The 15,480-nt window shown below is 41.1% G+C and overlaps 1 non-coding gene and 1 pseudogene across 1 annotated transcript; one reads left to right on the top strand and one right to left on the bottom strand.

The window, feature by feature from the left end:
- Positions 1 to 255: 255 nt before the first annotated feature.
- On the bottom strand, positions 256 to 1,641 carry LOC120284063 (annotated as a pseudogene).
- A 9,704-nt stretch (positions 1,642 to 11,345) lies between these two features.
- LOC120250844 lies at positions 11,346 to 11,452 on the top strand. The gene has a single exon (XR_005533177.1). It is a non-coding gene; the product is annotated as a small nucleolar RNA R71 (small nucleolar RNA).
- Positions 11,453 to 15,480: the final 4,028 nt, after the last annotated feature.

The raw sequence follows: 15,480 nt of genomic DNA on the forward strand, positions 1-15,480 counted from the left end.
CCAAAGAAACTATTGTTCCTAATGGAGATGAGTCATACGGAGAAGATATTGACACCATGAACTCTGAGCGAAATGCAGGTGCTCGTAAAAGAGATGAAATAGCAATGCAAATGTGGAATGATTATTGTAGCTATCACCGAGGTAGATAATAGGTTTGTGGTAATCATAAAATTGTTTCTTAAACATTATATCACCAAGCTCTTTTGAATGAATGAAACTAATGGCAAAGAATCTGAAAGTTTGGATCTTGAATGCCTATCCTGAATAGCATTACAGAGTATATTACACGACAAAAGGATACTTAACAAATTAATGGCAAAAAAATACCTAAAATCAAAACATTCTCATAACAACTAGTAAAAGAAAAGGATATTTAACAATAATACAAAAAATTATATTCAACAAGTTCATGAAAAAGTATATTTAATAGGTACATAATGAAAAAGATTCCCATAACAAGTACAAACAAGAAAGGATATTTAACAAGTTCAAAATTACAAGTTCATAATCAAAACAAGTTCATGATCATCGCTTAGTCAATTTTGGTAAACATCATTTTGAGCCATGGCACTCTATGATCTTCTTGAAGACATAGAAAGAGTTCAAGATAACTTTTATCTTTGATGAAAATTTGAGTAGCTTTGAACATTTCCTCTTCGGTGAAAATGCCACTTATTTGGTTGAACACCTTCATGCAATCTTCTATTGTGTGCTTTTCCACTACTTGAGTGCCCTTGGGAACTTCAAGTTATTCTTTGTTCTCGCGCTCTCGAAATGCAATGTACTTGTCCATATTGAATGACGACCCTTGAGGCCTTTTCCCTTTTCTCTCCCTTTTTCTTCTCTGCCCATCTTGATCTCTTATTCCCTGAAGAATTTCATTGCTTGAACTTTGAGTTTGAGGATTCCGTGGTTGAGAACTAGGAGGTTCCACTTGCAAGATATCATCATCCTCAGTCTCATGTATAGGTGATGGTTGCCTTGAATCGTTTGGAGTAAAAACACTTGGACTTGGGGTGTGCACTGGTGATTGAGAAATATCTTCATAATCTTCTATACCACGAGATCGTTTGCCTTCAGCATATCTCCCTATATTTTAAATATATAATACATTAGTATCATTAAACTTTATAAGAGTAACATATTAGAAAATATATGCTTACCCTCATAAACCTCCTGCAAAGCTGTAAAATATGGAAACGGTCTAGTATGCCACTTCCTTGCATCCCTATTCCTCTGTTTGATTTTTCCAATTAGATGGTTGTAATTAATGAAATCATTCATTATTTATGTACATACCTCTAGTAGTGGTGCCCAAACATCATCAAGAGCCGATACAATGTGTCTATCAAAATCCTATCCAAAGCCACTTAATTCAGAAAACCCTTTTAGAAGCTTGTAGGTTTTTTTCAACTCTTGTTCTAATGCTTTGATTTGGCTTGTGGTGATGCTTGGATTGGAAAACTTGGTTATCATGTCACGTACCATCTTGTTCCATGTTTCTTTGGTCCATCCATTTTGTGAACGGTATGCAGGAGTATTATACTCACCCAATAACTTTACTAGGTGAGCCTTGTGAATTTCATTCCACTTTTCCCTACTTTTATGTTTTCCTTCACTTGCCACACCTTCATTTGCCATAAGATAGTATTTGATAGCTTCTAATTGATAGGCTATATATGTTTGTCAACGAAAACGCTAGCAACTTGATCATTTGTTAAGGAAAATTATAAAAAACATTAAATTAAAACATTGGATACCAATCCTCAATGTATAAATATGATCACATACTAAATTGTGTATGCTTCAATAATATTAGCCATTTCTGTTAAAATAGTACAGGAATTTAACAGAAAAAGGAAAATGATTTCTCCAGCGGAAAGCAAGATTCTCCTGTTTTTCAATGTTGCAAGCATGTGCGATGCACATAGAGTTTATTAATGCAATATGAATAGCAGAATGTGATAAAACAGTTCAAAGTTTATAACTTTATTTCTATCCTCACACAGATTTATTTCAACATTATATATCAGACAAAAGCATGTAAGTCTCTAAACTAAACAATTGGACATTTTATCAGATGGCAAACTTCTAGAATTCTGTTTCCAATTAGTGCTCTCAATAGATAACAACTGTTATCACCCTTTTGAAAAAGCAGCATGAGTATGACTGCCATCAATGGCTGCTCATTTTTGGCTTTGGACAATATTATATCAAATATTAAAAAAAAGAAGACAAGAGACACTTGGCTCCCACTTCTCAATGCACAACTTTGATCAAGACCATGACAACCCTCTTAACTTCTCCACTACACATTTAAAGAAAAGATATTTTCCCCCTAAACCTCCCTGAAATCATGAAATATTTCATTCTTGCAAATTCACTGAAATTTTTGGAGTGTGTACATATATGCCTCTCAGTTAAGATTTCATAAATGCATACAATATTGTAGCAATATCATTTGGCTTTCTTAATACTATTTGTTCTATATATTTTTTATACTTCCTTATGTCTTTCTCATCTTCCATGAAACCTGCTTCTCATTTATACTTCCATTAAACGCATGTGTAAAAATATCAAATAAAAAACTATATGTTTGATTCATTGTCTGTAAGAATATGTAGAATGCCAAAATTTATTTTAAAAAAAATATGTTTTTCTAAAAAGATAATTTATACAAGGAATAGTGAATATATCAATATCAAGCTATTGCCTCTCTAAGAAATAGAGTTTTCTCCCCTCACGAAATCCATGGTCCATTAAGACTGTATTACATTTAAAAAATAGTAATAAGAGCAAAAGTGCATATTTAGAGGTGATGTTAGAACTTAAATTAATTACAGTCTGGAATGATAAATGATCCAAAAAAAAAATCTTCGATGATTTATATGCAAAAATAGAAGATAAAAAATAACCGTTGAAACAACATGATCTAATAAAAGAAATTTAAATAAGAACCATTGAAATAATATTGAGAAGGTAAAGTAAGAAGCATCCTTTGATCTAATGATCTGATTAAAAACAAAAAGCAAATAAGGAACTTGATTTAATTTGAATTTACTAAATGATGAAAGATTTTAATGATTTATAAGCAAAAATCCTTGAAACAAAACAATCTATGAGAAGAAATTATAAAAACAAAGTGAAAACCACTGAAGTAAAGACTAATAATGATACTGAAAAAGGTTAAACAAGAGCCATTATATGATCTGGTAAAGTACAGAAGACAAAGAATGAAATAAATTTAATTAGAATTCAGACTGATAAATGATGAAATATTTCAATCATTTACATCAAAAGCATAGAAACCATTGAAACAACAAACTCTATGAGAGAAAATACACAGCAACATGTATAATAAAACCAAGAAACTTAAGTACACTAGTATGAACTAGTACTCTACATGTATTTAACCTACAACACCATACATAGAGCCTGAAAATTTTGCTTTGTCCCCATTTTTACCAGGACATCTTCTGTATATCAACAATTTCAGTTTTTTAAAATTATCCAGAGTAGGAAACTCTCAAGAACAAAAGAAACAAGGAAAGCAAAAACTATACAAAGATTGAGATCTATATAGGCTTAGGAAATTCTGAAGAACAAAAGAAACAAGGAAATTCATAGTGTATAGATGATCTATACAAACATTGAGATCAAACTCTACCTCTATACCATTAAAAAAATCACAAACAATATTCAATCAAAAGACAAATACATCAACACAATCAGTCAACATATTTAATGGGAAATTGGTGAGTTTGATCCAAGGAAAAACCAAACCTTGAAAAGAAAGGAGAAACTAAGAAGATGGTCGTAGGAGGAGGAGGGGCTGCTGCTCCGGTGGAGATGGTGGTGCTGCAACTCTGGCGTCGGGCTGCTGCTTTGGCGGAGGAGGAGGCAGGATCTTGGCCGAGAAAGTGGAAGATGACCAGGGAGAAGACGACGGTAGTGGAAAGATGATGGAGAGGCAAACGATGGACAGAGCGCCGGTGCTGGGAGATGCGACGCAACCGATCGTTGAAGAAGAGGAAGATGGCGAGAGAGAGAGAGAGAGAGAGAGAGAGAGAGAGAGAGAGAGAGAGATTAGAGAGAAACACAAACCCAGCTGCTCTCACGAGTTTTGGAATAAAAAAATATTCCTGTCTGACTGGAATATTTTTTATGCCATATTTCCCACTTTATGCCATAATTCTGTAGTGTAAAATAGTTACCCAAACACCCATTATGCCATAATCCTGTCAAAATATTATATTATGCCATATTGTACGGATTATGGCATAATATTGGGTTATCTAACGCTCGTGGTGTGTCACTCACTCACAAGGTTACCAACAAGAACTCTCAACCCTAGTGTCACTCTAAGAGAAATGTTCATACAAACAAGCATTCAAGGTTGGAACTCACAACAAACATCAATTAATTGAAAACATAATAAAGAGATTCAATGAAACAAATACATCCTAGGGTTCACAAATACCTAAGTACCCACTAGGGTTTAACTCTCCATGGAGCTAAGTACAATCAAAGAAATAGAATGTAAAAGCAATGAATCCATAGAGAAACCCCCTCAATAGTCGTGTCGATGGTCTTGTGGAAAGTCCTCTACTCGTCGTCCAAGGATTCCCTTGTCCGGTATAGGATACGCCTCGATGGAAGCTCCCCTACCAACCTTCTTCCTAAGGAATGACGATGTCGAAGCCGTAGAACCTCTCCAAAACCTTAGCCAATACCTCTCAAAACCCTAGCCGAAACCCTCTCTCAAGTTGGGGAAAAGATGGAGAAAAGAATGCTGAAATCGGGGCTGAATCGGCTTTAAATAGGGTTGGAATCGGGCGACCACACGGGCCTGTGGATTTTACACACACCCATGTGGAATTTCCACACGGGCGTATATAATTTCCGCACGCTCGTGTGGATTCTCTGAATTCCTGTTTTCTCGACCGGCTGTGAACAGTGTTGCTACAGTACTTCCGCTACATTGTTCTACTACAATACCTGGTCTAAAATACTTCCCGAGTCCATACTTTCATCGAGGTGACACAAATGGGCACACGTTCACGTCGTGGATCGCTTTGCTTCTTTAATGACGGACAAGTTGGTGGAGATCTTGTTCTATGTGCATAAGTCGGAATGCTTGAGTGTGTCTGCCCTTGTGCCCCTCCAAGTGGTTGTGCTAACTCAAATACGAGGAGGTTGGCACACACTCTAGCATCTCACACCCGACCTATGTCTTTGCGTTTGAGCCTTAGCAAGATTTCCTCCAAAATCGGTGCATTATGATCCACATTGGTTTCTTTCCTTCATACTCGGCCTCACAACCCTACCTACACGAAAGTAACATAAAAACACACATATTAGTGTAAAAACCCGAGAAAGGTAATGCTCAACATAAGGAAAGAACGCTTCGCATTCATATCGGACAAGCACTTATCAAACTCCCCCACACTTAAGCTTTTGCTTGTCCTCAAGCAAAAATTAAACATTCTGTGCATAGATGAAGGAAATATTGGAAGTGCTTGGCCTTAGGTTCACCAAAGTGTACAGAGATAGCATTCTACAAGTAAGGGAAATTTTAACATTAAATACAAAAAAAAATCAAAGCTCTAGCTAAAAACTTGAATAAAAAAGGACAACAAACCCGAAATCGTGTACGTGTGTGAACTCACTCAAAACAACCCAAGGTATACTCCTCAAAGTTCTAAGTACAAGGGACTTATTTATCTACAAAAGGGACAACAATTTCAAAGATGGTAGTAGCTTCACACACCCTCTAAGGTAGCCCTTTCCAAAGCGGCCGATAAGGTGGTTTTCACACTTTCGAGGTGGTAGCTCTTTCTACCGGAGTGGTAGCTTTCACTCATCCTATGAGATAGCTCTTTCTCTCATTAGGACATAGCTAATATCCAACTTATGAGAGTAGCTTCATACTTCATAGGTGGTAGCTCTTTCCACCCAACAAGCACAAATAAACAATAAAACTATATCAGAATTTAACCCAAGAAACAACTATAACTAGTCCCTTTAACATCGAACATGAGTTTCCAATAGAGTTTAAAGAGTGAGCAGTGCACTGAGTGTAAATCAAGTAAAAATTCCTAAAAATTCAAATAAAACTAGAGCATGAAGATATTCAATGTTAAAAATTCTCTTAAACTCAAGAATGCAATCATTGCAACTAAGGTGAACCGCCATTAGCTATGTGAGCATGTATATCAATCAAGCACAATAAAAAGGATGTGTGCACTATGAAACTCCCCCCCACACTTAAGTTGTACATTGTCCCCAATGTACACATGCAAGCTCACTCATAATTTATATCAATGAAGAATATATGTGGGAGAAGCAATCAAAACAATACTCCCCTGACTCCTACTATCGCGTTTGATGGAGCTAAGTCCTTGGGAGTAATCACACGGGCAAGTGCCGAAGCACCTTGGCCGTGCCCATGACAGAGTCTCAATTCCCATGATGACAAGACCATCTGCACGCATACATGAGGGGGTTCAGTGAAGCTCAATAAAACAAAAATAACTCGAGTATAAATAAAAGATAGACAATTAATACAACTTGAGATGCAAAATGAAAATAAACTCAGAAGGAGAATCCTTTTTGAGTGAACAAGTCTAAAATAAAATGCAAAATAAAGAAAATACAGAAAAATAAAGTCAAATGTCGATGTCACGCTCTGTCGGCTCCTCTGCTACTGGTGGTGGTGGGGAGACATAAGGTGGATCCACCGGTGCTGGTATAGGAGATGGGGGTGCAGGAGATGCAGAGGGGGACTGAGGAGTCCTCGGTCGCAAGACAAATGAGGAGGCGACGTCTCGCTCTAATATCTGTTGTAATACGTCGAAACGTGCCATGAACTCTGTGTACTGAGTGACCTGCGTAGCCCTAATCTCGGCAACCTCTGCTCGAGCCTCAGCCACCTCTGTCCGTATCACTCCCACCGCACTCTCGAGCCTCTCGAAGTGATCATGGGCTCGAGATGGTGAAAACATACGTACGGGGGGAACGTCCTCTGCCGCCGAAGGTGCCTTGGTCTCTATCGGTGCTGACTAAGGCTGGGGAGCAGGCTGGGAAGCCTCGGCATGATCACCCTCACCCTCAGCTATCTCTGGAGTTGGTAGCACCAACGCATAACCCCTGTCCAAACTCTACGGACCATGCCCATCAATCTCAGTGTGTCTAAACTCAAGGGGGTAGGTATACTCGTCTTCTCAGCCCCACGAATCGAATCCAAGAGACCCATGCCTAGCACTAATCTCGTAATGTAGGGGCCCGAGAAGATCGCTCCCAGTCTAGCATAATGCCCCTGATGTCTGATGTACTCTGCCATGATGTGTCCTAAGTGAATCGGTACGCGCTGCACCATCGAGTACAAGTATAGAAGCTCCTGCCAGCTCAGAACGCCAATGCTATCACCACAGCCATTCACCGATCTGCTCATGATGGCCTGTAAGTATCGGTATGCAGGTCGGGAAAGGCACGTGGCCTTGGACACCCCCGGCTTGTACTGACCCTGACCACATAGCACCCTGTAAGCTCTCTGCAGGGCAAAGCTCCGGGATAATCAGTCGGTAACTGAGAGTACTCCTTAGTGTCTGTGAATGCCTCCTCATAGAAGCTAAGCAGAATTGAAAATTGAGTGATGCTTAGGCTATGGTGGTGTCCAAGTGCTCTAAACTGAATGGTGTCCAAACTATCGAAGCTTGCGTACGATCTATCAAACTCGAATGATGATAGCACCTCTAGTGCAAACTCTCGGATTACTGGCTCTCTAATCGTCAATAACTGCCACCAACCACCTGCTGAAATGAGATCCTCGACCTCATCAGCGAACTCATCTCCCAGCTGTAGATCTCTCAGTATACTCGTGTCCAGGAATCGAGTCTGTCCGAACCGGAGTCTCGACAAGCGCTCATAGCGAACCTGATGCTCTGGAATCGCGAAACTCATTCCCTTAGGCTCAGGGGATGACTCACGGGATGACTCACGCGGCCTCTTATCAGCTTGCTTCTTCGACCGAGGTGCCATAATCTGTAAAATTTGAAACGAAATCTTTCAAACAAGTTGATAAACTAACGTTGCAGAAATCCACACGGTCATGTGGAATTTCCGCACCCCCGTGTGGATCCACGGGGCGTGAAAGCCGCACGGCCGCGCCACAAGAATCCAAAAATACAACTTAAAAATACTTCTAACTTCATTCTAGACATAAACCATCTTTCTAATTGAAGAAACGAAGCATTATTAACCAGATTCATCTATGAAAATCATGAATTGATGAAGGAAATCATAAATAGGGCTTACCGACGAGTTAAAATGAAAGAACTACGAATCGGCCGGAAAACCTTGCAACAATCCTACCAAATCGGCGCTAGGAGACTGGGGGTTGATGTGAAAGTGCTCCCAGACGAATGGAGGGTGTGAGGGAGAAGAGAAATGACTATTCTTTAAAAAGAACTCGCGCCTCTTGGTGTTCTATACATCCACACGGGCGTGCGAAAATTACCCACGCCAGTGCGCCCCCACAAGAGAGCTTCACAGGGGCAGGTGCACGCCCCTGGGCGCTCTCAGGTGAAACTCTCACTGACTCTGAACGCTCGCGCACGGGCGTCCGAAAAATACCCACGCCCGTGCGCCTGACCCATAGGGTAGCCGCACGCCCCTGTCGCTTCTCTGGACATCCGAGAAAAATCGCTAAGTGTTCCACACGCCCTTGCGGAAATTCCACACGGGCGTGGACATTCACATGCACAACTCACAAGGGCACCCACACGCCCCTGTGTCTTCTCGGGATTAAGAGGGATCCTCTACACAGTTTCACACGGGCGTGCGGAAATTACACACGCCCGTGCATTTGTCACAAGGTCATCCACAGGGGCAACTTCACGCCCCTGTGTGCTCTCGGAATAATCGGCCAAACTCTGCAGGAATTCACACGCCCGTGTGGAAATTACCCACGGGCGTGCGATATTCGCATGGTCGTTCACTAGGGCAGCCGCACACCCCTGTGCTTTCTCTGGATGAGCTCGCAATACAAATCGACGGGCGTGTGGAAATTCAACACGCCCGTGCGTCTTCACTGGATACCTTAGAAAAACCTGCAGGCTCTGTAGAAAGTTTCTGAACATGTTTACACACTCAGAGCCTGCCCTAATATACAAGTTTTACCAGCGAAAAACATGGAATAAAGCTCAAATGACATAACTTCGCCAATTCCACATGAAAACACACGATGAACATTCAAAGCCCACAAGAAAATCTCAGCACAAGCATCTAAAAATCAAGACACCAACACTTAACAAATTATTCATGCAAACAAACTAAACTAGAAGATAAGAAAACAGTAAACACTTGGGTTGCCTCCCAAGAAGCTCTTGTTTAACATCACTAAGGTTAACGTACCTTGTCTTAACTCACGGGGTTCATAGATGAAGGTTGCCCTCTTACGCTTGACTTGAAAGCATGATGTCCAAAGTCTCTTGAAGGTAGAGGGTGTGTTATTGGGCTTCGGACCACCTAACAATTGTTCATCCAACTTCTTCGGTTCACGTACGTCTCCAACAGCCTTGGAGTGTTTCCGGTGGCGTCTCCTAGCCCTCTTCATTTTCCGGAGCACCTTCTTCAAGATCCCCGGGGTAGATGGTACTTCTTCCGTCGAACCAAGCATCATTACTTCTTCATAATCCTCCTCTTGGTCGAACAAACCCCAGTATGGGTCCGAATTGAACATTTCCTGCATGTATTCATCAACAATCTCATCAGTAGTGTCTAGGAAGTATAAAGTATCATCGAAATCAAGAGAATATCGCATGGCTTCAGCAAGGCGGTATGTGAGCTTGTCATCTCCAACCCTCAAAGTTAGCTCTCCGCCGTCCATGTCAATCAATGCCTTGGAAGTCCTCAAAAACGGTCTCCCAAGTATCAAAGGTACATCCGCATTCTCATCGACGTCTAGCACTACAAAGTCAACCAGAAAAATGTACTTGTCAACCTTGACAAGCACATCTTCAATGATGCCTCTCGGATGTCGCACTGTTCGGTCCGCTAGTTATAAAGTCATCCGGGTAGGCCTAGGCTCGCCCAAGCCTAGCTTTTGAAAGAAGGTGTATGGCATAACGTTGATACTGGCCCCTTAGTCCGCCAATGTCATTTCCTCACCTAGATTGCCAATATTACACGGAATGATGAAGCTTCCCGGGTTTTTCTTCTTGTTCGGCATGTTATACCGCCGAGCATGAAGCATCTAAAATCACTGAAGCACTTTCCTCCAACTTCCTCTTGTTAGTCAACAAGTCTTTCAAGAACTTCGCATACTTAGGCATTTGGGCCAATGCCTCAACAAAAGGAATATTGATGTGGAGTTGCTTGAACAAACTCAGGAACTTCTTGTACTGTTCATCCCCTTGGTCATTTTCAATCTAGAGGGATAAGGGATTCTTGGCTTGAAAGGTTGATGTGCCACCTCTTTCTCTTTGCTTGTTCCCTCTTCTACCTCTATAACCTCGGGTGCGTGTTCTTTTGGCTTCTCACTCGGAAGCCTACCTTGAACCTCACGACCACTCCTCAAACTAATTGCCTTCACGTGCTCTCTAGGGTTGGTCTATGTATTGCTCGGCAAGCTTCCATGTGGCCTTTTATAGAGAGACTTCGCAATTTGCCCCACCTGATTTTCAAGGTTATGCAAAGAGGCGGTGTGGTTGCAAAGTGTAGCCTTGACTGATTCAAACCTTGTATTTGCAAATTGCACAAATCTAGTCAAGTACTTCTCTAAGTCATTCATTCGGGTTTTCAAACCTGAGACTCTGTTGTCCACCTGAGGGGCTTGTTGTTGTTGTTGGAAACCTGGTGGCCCCATGGCCTTTTGTGGACCCTGATTACTCCATGAGAAATTGGGATGATTCTTCCAACCCAGATTGTAGGTATTGCTATATGGGTTTCCTTGAGGTCTCATGCCATTACCTACAAAATCAACGTTCTCCACCGAAGAAACATCACCGATAGAGATCGGGCAATCGGAGGGAGCATGTCCTCCACCACACCCGGTGCAATTAGTCACGGCCGCCACTATATTTGAAGTTAGAAGATCTAACTTCTTACTCAAATTTTTCACTTGAGCTGCCAATGAAGTTTCCGCATCTATTTCATGGAGACCGGCCACTTTTTTCTTCTCCCTAGCATTCCATTGGTAGTTGTTTAACCTTATTTCTTCAATTAACTGACGGGCCTCATCAGGGGTCTTGCTACCTAAGGTACCTCCTGTTGTCGCATCCAAGAGTTGCCTTGTACTCGGGTTCAAACCATTATAAAAGGTCTGAACAATCATCCACTTCGGAAATCCGTGTTGCGGGCACTTTCTCAGGAGCTCCTTGAACCTTTCCCATATCTCGAATAGAGACTCCAATTCCAACTGAACAAAAGATGAGGTCTCATTCCTAAGCTTTGCTGATTTTCCGGGAGGGAAATAACGAGCCAGAAAAGCTTCTACCATTTCCTCCCATGTGGTAATCGATGCTCTAGGTAATGAGTATAGCCACTGCTTCGCTCTCCCCTTTAGGGAAAATGGGAAGGCTCTCAACATGATGGCATCATCCGTCACTCTGTTTTTCTTCAGCATATTACACACCTCGAGAAAACTCTCTATATGACTGTTTGGATCCTCATCGGCCAAACCATTGAACTGTGCGGATTGCTGCAACATGTGGATGAATGCCGGCTTCAGCACAAAGTTCTGAGCTGTAATCGGGGGACGCACAATGCTCGATTGTGTCCCCAACACTGAAGGTCTAGCATAATCAGATAATGTCTAATGTTGCTCATTCTGTTCTGCCATGTTTTCAAATCCTTCCACTTCCAAATCAGCTAAATTAGACTGTTCTTGCACAGGCTCTTTCCCTTTTTTTCTAAGTGTACGTTCAAGCTCAGGATCTCCTTCAATCAATATTGAGGGATTCCCTCGGGTTATAACCTAGAGCTGCACCAAAAAAGAAAGAAAAAGAAATCAGAATGATGATAGAATAAGAAGATATGAAATAGAATGTATGGTGAAATAGCTAAGAAAATAAAGTGCAAAGTATCTCTAAACGCCTACTCCCCGGCAACGGCACCAAAAACTTGACAAGGTCCCCTTGCGTATATCCCGCAAGTGCATGGGTTTGTCGAAGTAATAATCCCGGATGAGCGGGTATCGAATCCACAGGGAGTAGGAAATAAAAACGCTTAATCCGCTTCTTAGCTATGTGAAAGATCAGTAGTGATAAGTGTGACAATGATTCAATTCTCAAAATTAAAACAACAAGTAAGAAAGCACGAGTAAAGGAGGAGGTAAGGCAATCGATAAAGATGGGGTACTCGGATAATGCTCCACCTAGGACAATCGTTTCAAGTGCAAGAACCCTCTATTATGCTTCCTAATCAATGCAATGGTGAGTCGTGGAAATCTTTAAATACATAGTCCCACGTCTAAGGTCAACTATGCCTAACTCTATACATGTCCTGGAGGAGAGATTAGATAACATCTCAACCTCGCACTCGAATAGAGTTGCAATGAGCTCTAGGGATTCCAAGTGATAAAACTCTTCCTAATTATAGACCTAACCCTTTGGTCCAGGTGGAACGTCCCTAACCATGATTAAGCCCTAGATACTAAAATCACCTCAACGCTTCACTCCATTGCACGCGTAATTAAGCCCTAGTGGAGGGTCATCCCTTAGACCATTCACTCTATTATGGCCGCAAAGAACTCGAGGAACGGAGGTAGAATCTGTCACGTCGGAGGGAAAAGGGGACGCTCCTGTACCTCTTGACTCACCCTCTCAACCTTCTCCAACCTAGCTTTGTCTAACGCTCGTGGTGTGTCACTCACTCACAAGGTTACCAACAAGAACTCTCAATCTTAGTGTCACTATAGGGGAAATGTTCATACAAACAAGCATTCAAGGTTGGAACTCACAACAAACATCAATTAATTGAAAGCATAATAAAGAGATTCAATGAAACAAATACATCCTAGGGTTCACAAATACCCAAGTACCCACTAGGGGTTTAGCTCTCCATGGAGCTAAGTACAATCAAAGAAATAGAATGTAAAGGCAATGAATCCATAGAGAAACCCCCTCGATAGTCATGTCTATGGTCGTGTGGAAAATCCTCTACTCGTCGTCCAAGGATTCCCTTGTCCGGTATAGGATACGCCTCGATGGAAGCTCCCCTACCAACCTTCTTCCTAAGGAATGACGATGTCAGAGCCGTAGAACCTCTCCAAAACCTTAGCCAATACCTCTCAAAACCCTAGCCGAAACCCTCTCTCAAGTTGGGGAAAAGATGGAGAAAAGAATGCTGAAATCGGGGCTGAATCGGCTTTAAATAGGGCTGAAATCAGGCGACCACACGGGCCTGTGAATTTTACACACGCCCATGTGGAATTTCCACACGGGTGTGTATAATTTTCACACGCTCGTGTGGATTCTCTGAATTTCTGTTTTCTCGGCCGGCTGTGAACAGTGCTGCTACAGTACTTCTACTACAGTACCTGGTCTAAAATACTTCCCGAGTCTATACTTTCATCGAGGTGACGCAAACGGGCACAGGTTCACGTCGTGGATCGCTTTGCTTCTTTAATGACGGACAAGTTGGTGGAGATCTTGTTCTATCTGCATAAGTCAAAATGCTTGAGTGTGACTGCCCTTGTGTCCCTCCAAGTTGTTGTGCTAACTCAAATACGAGGAGGTTGGCACACACTCTAGCATCTCACACCCGACCTATGTCTTCGCGTTTGAACCTTAGCAAGATTTCCTCCAAAATCGGTGCATTATGATCCACATTGGTTTCTTTCCTTCATACTCGGCCTCACAACCCTACCTACACGAAAGTAACATAAAAACACACATATTAGTGTAAAAACCCGAGAAAGGTAATGCTCAATATAAGGAAAGAACGCTTCGCATTCATATCGCACAAGCACTTATCAGAGTCCCTAGAACCTCAAACAGTCCAACGGAGTATGAGGTGTTGAAAGTCTTCCTTTCCACCGGGGCATACGTAGAAGGCTAGTCACAGTTGACCTTAGATTTGGAACTGTAAGCTTTTGGATTTCTACGACTCTTTAAATCTCAATTAGGTAAGTATAATGTTAGTCTTGCACTTGAAACAATAGCTCTAGGTGGAGCATTGTTCAAGTACCCCACTTTACCATTGATTGTTTCTTCCTTTTACCCTTGGCTTATTTTCTTGTCATTTTATTTCATTAACATCTTGAACACAATCATCAATTGATTATCACCATAGCTAATTGGCAATACCACTTATTTCTAGAGTCTATTCCTTGTGGATTCGACTACCCATCCCTTGGGTACTTTATCACTTTGACACTAGTGCACTTGGAGTATACACTCAATGGTGTGTCACAAAGACCTCCTCTAAAAATCACTGGCCTACTTCTCCCCCAAAACTTGTGAAAAGGATCCCCATAACTCTTTCAGTCTGTCTTTTATGTCTGGAAATCGGGATTTCACACGGCTATGTGCATTCTTTGTTTCAGCCCCGTAAATAATGATCTAATACAACATAAATAGTAACTTGCTACAGCATTCTGTAAATGTGTCCCAAAAAGAATCCCAAAATGTGCCTCCATGACCTATCTTTGCTTCCTTTTTCTCTTTTTATACCTTCACAACCCTGTTTACACAAAAAAACACAAAAACACAATAATAAACCATAAACCCTAATAAAAACAATGCTCCATGTAAGTAAATCATATTAATTAATATGCATACACAAGCACTTATCAATTACGGTCTGTAAGTCTTACAGAACATAGTTCAGAGGTACCTTATGGGTAGTTTACGCCCATAAGATGAGCCGTAAGGGTCATCCTAAGCACCTTACTGGTAGATCCAAAAACCCTTACGACCCATAACTTCCATGGGTCATAGCCTAGGTTCTTTATGGCTATATACGCCCGTGAAACATACCGTAAGAGCAATTTAGAGAACTTTACAGGCTACAGTGTAGCCTTTTACGGCCATAACTTAGGTAATAAAGAAAGTGAAACCCTTACATGGGTGGTCTTATAGTCATAAGCCTTGAAAAACACAACTCAGAGTGTCTTACGGTTGTGACTCATGCTCGTAAGTCACCCATAAGCAATTAGGGTTTAAGTGCGACCGGTGAGCTTTGATCTTCATTTTGAATTATTCTCATTGTTTGTTTGTCACTGGCACTTCTTTCTCCTCCTATTCATTTCCCTTTGTTCTCCTCTTTCAATTTTGAGTGTTTTGGAATGGGATTAGACTGATTTTGGAGTTTTTCACCAGCCAGATTTTTAATTTCTCTTTGCTGAAAGGTACCATCTTTTCGGTGATTTTATGATAAATGATTAAATTAGTACATTGAAATCATTATTTGAATGTTTAGGAACACTTAGATATCGATTTTATTACCAAAGCTGTAAATTTTTTAGCCTCATTGTAC

The sequence above is a fragment of the Dioscorea cayenensis genome, chromosome 19 (assembly GCF_009730915.1).
Source record: "Dioscorea cayenensis subsp. rotundata cultivar TDr96_F1 chromosome 19, TDr96_F1_v2_PseudoChromosome.rev07_lg8_w22 25.fasta, whole genome shotgun sequence".
In the NCBI taxonomy this organism is placed as follows: Eukaryota; Viridiplantae; Streptophyta; class Magnoliopsida; order Dioscoreales; family Dioscoreaceae; genus Dioscorea; species Dioscorea cayenensis.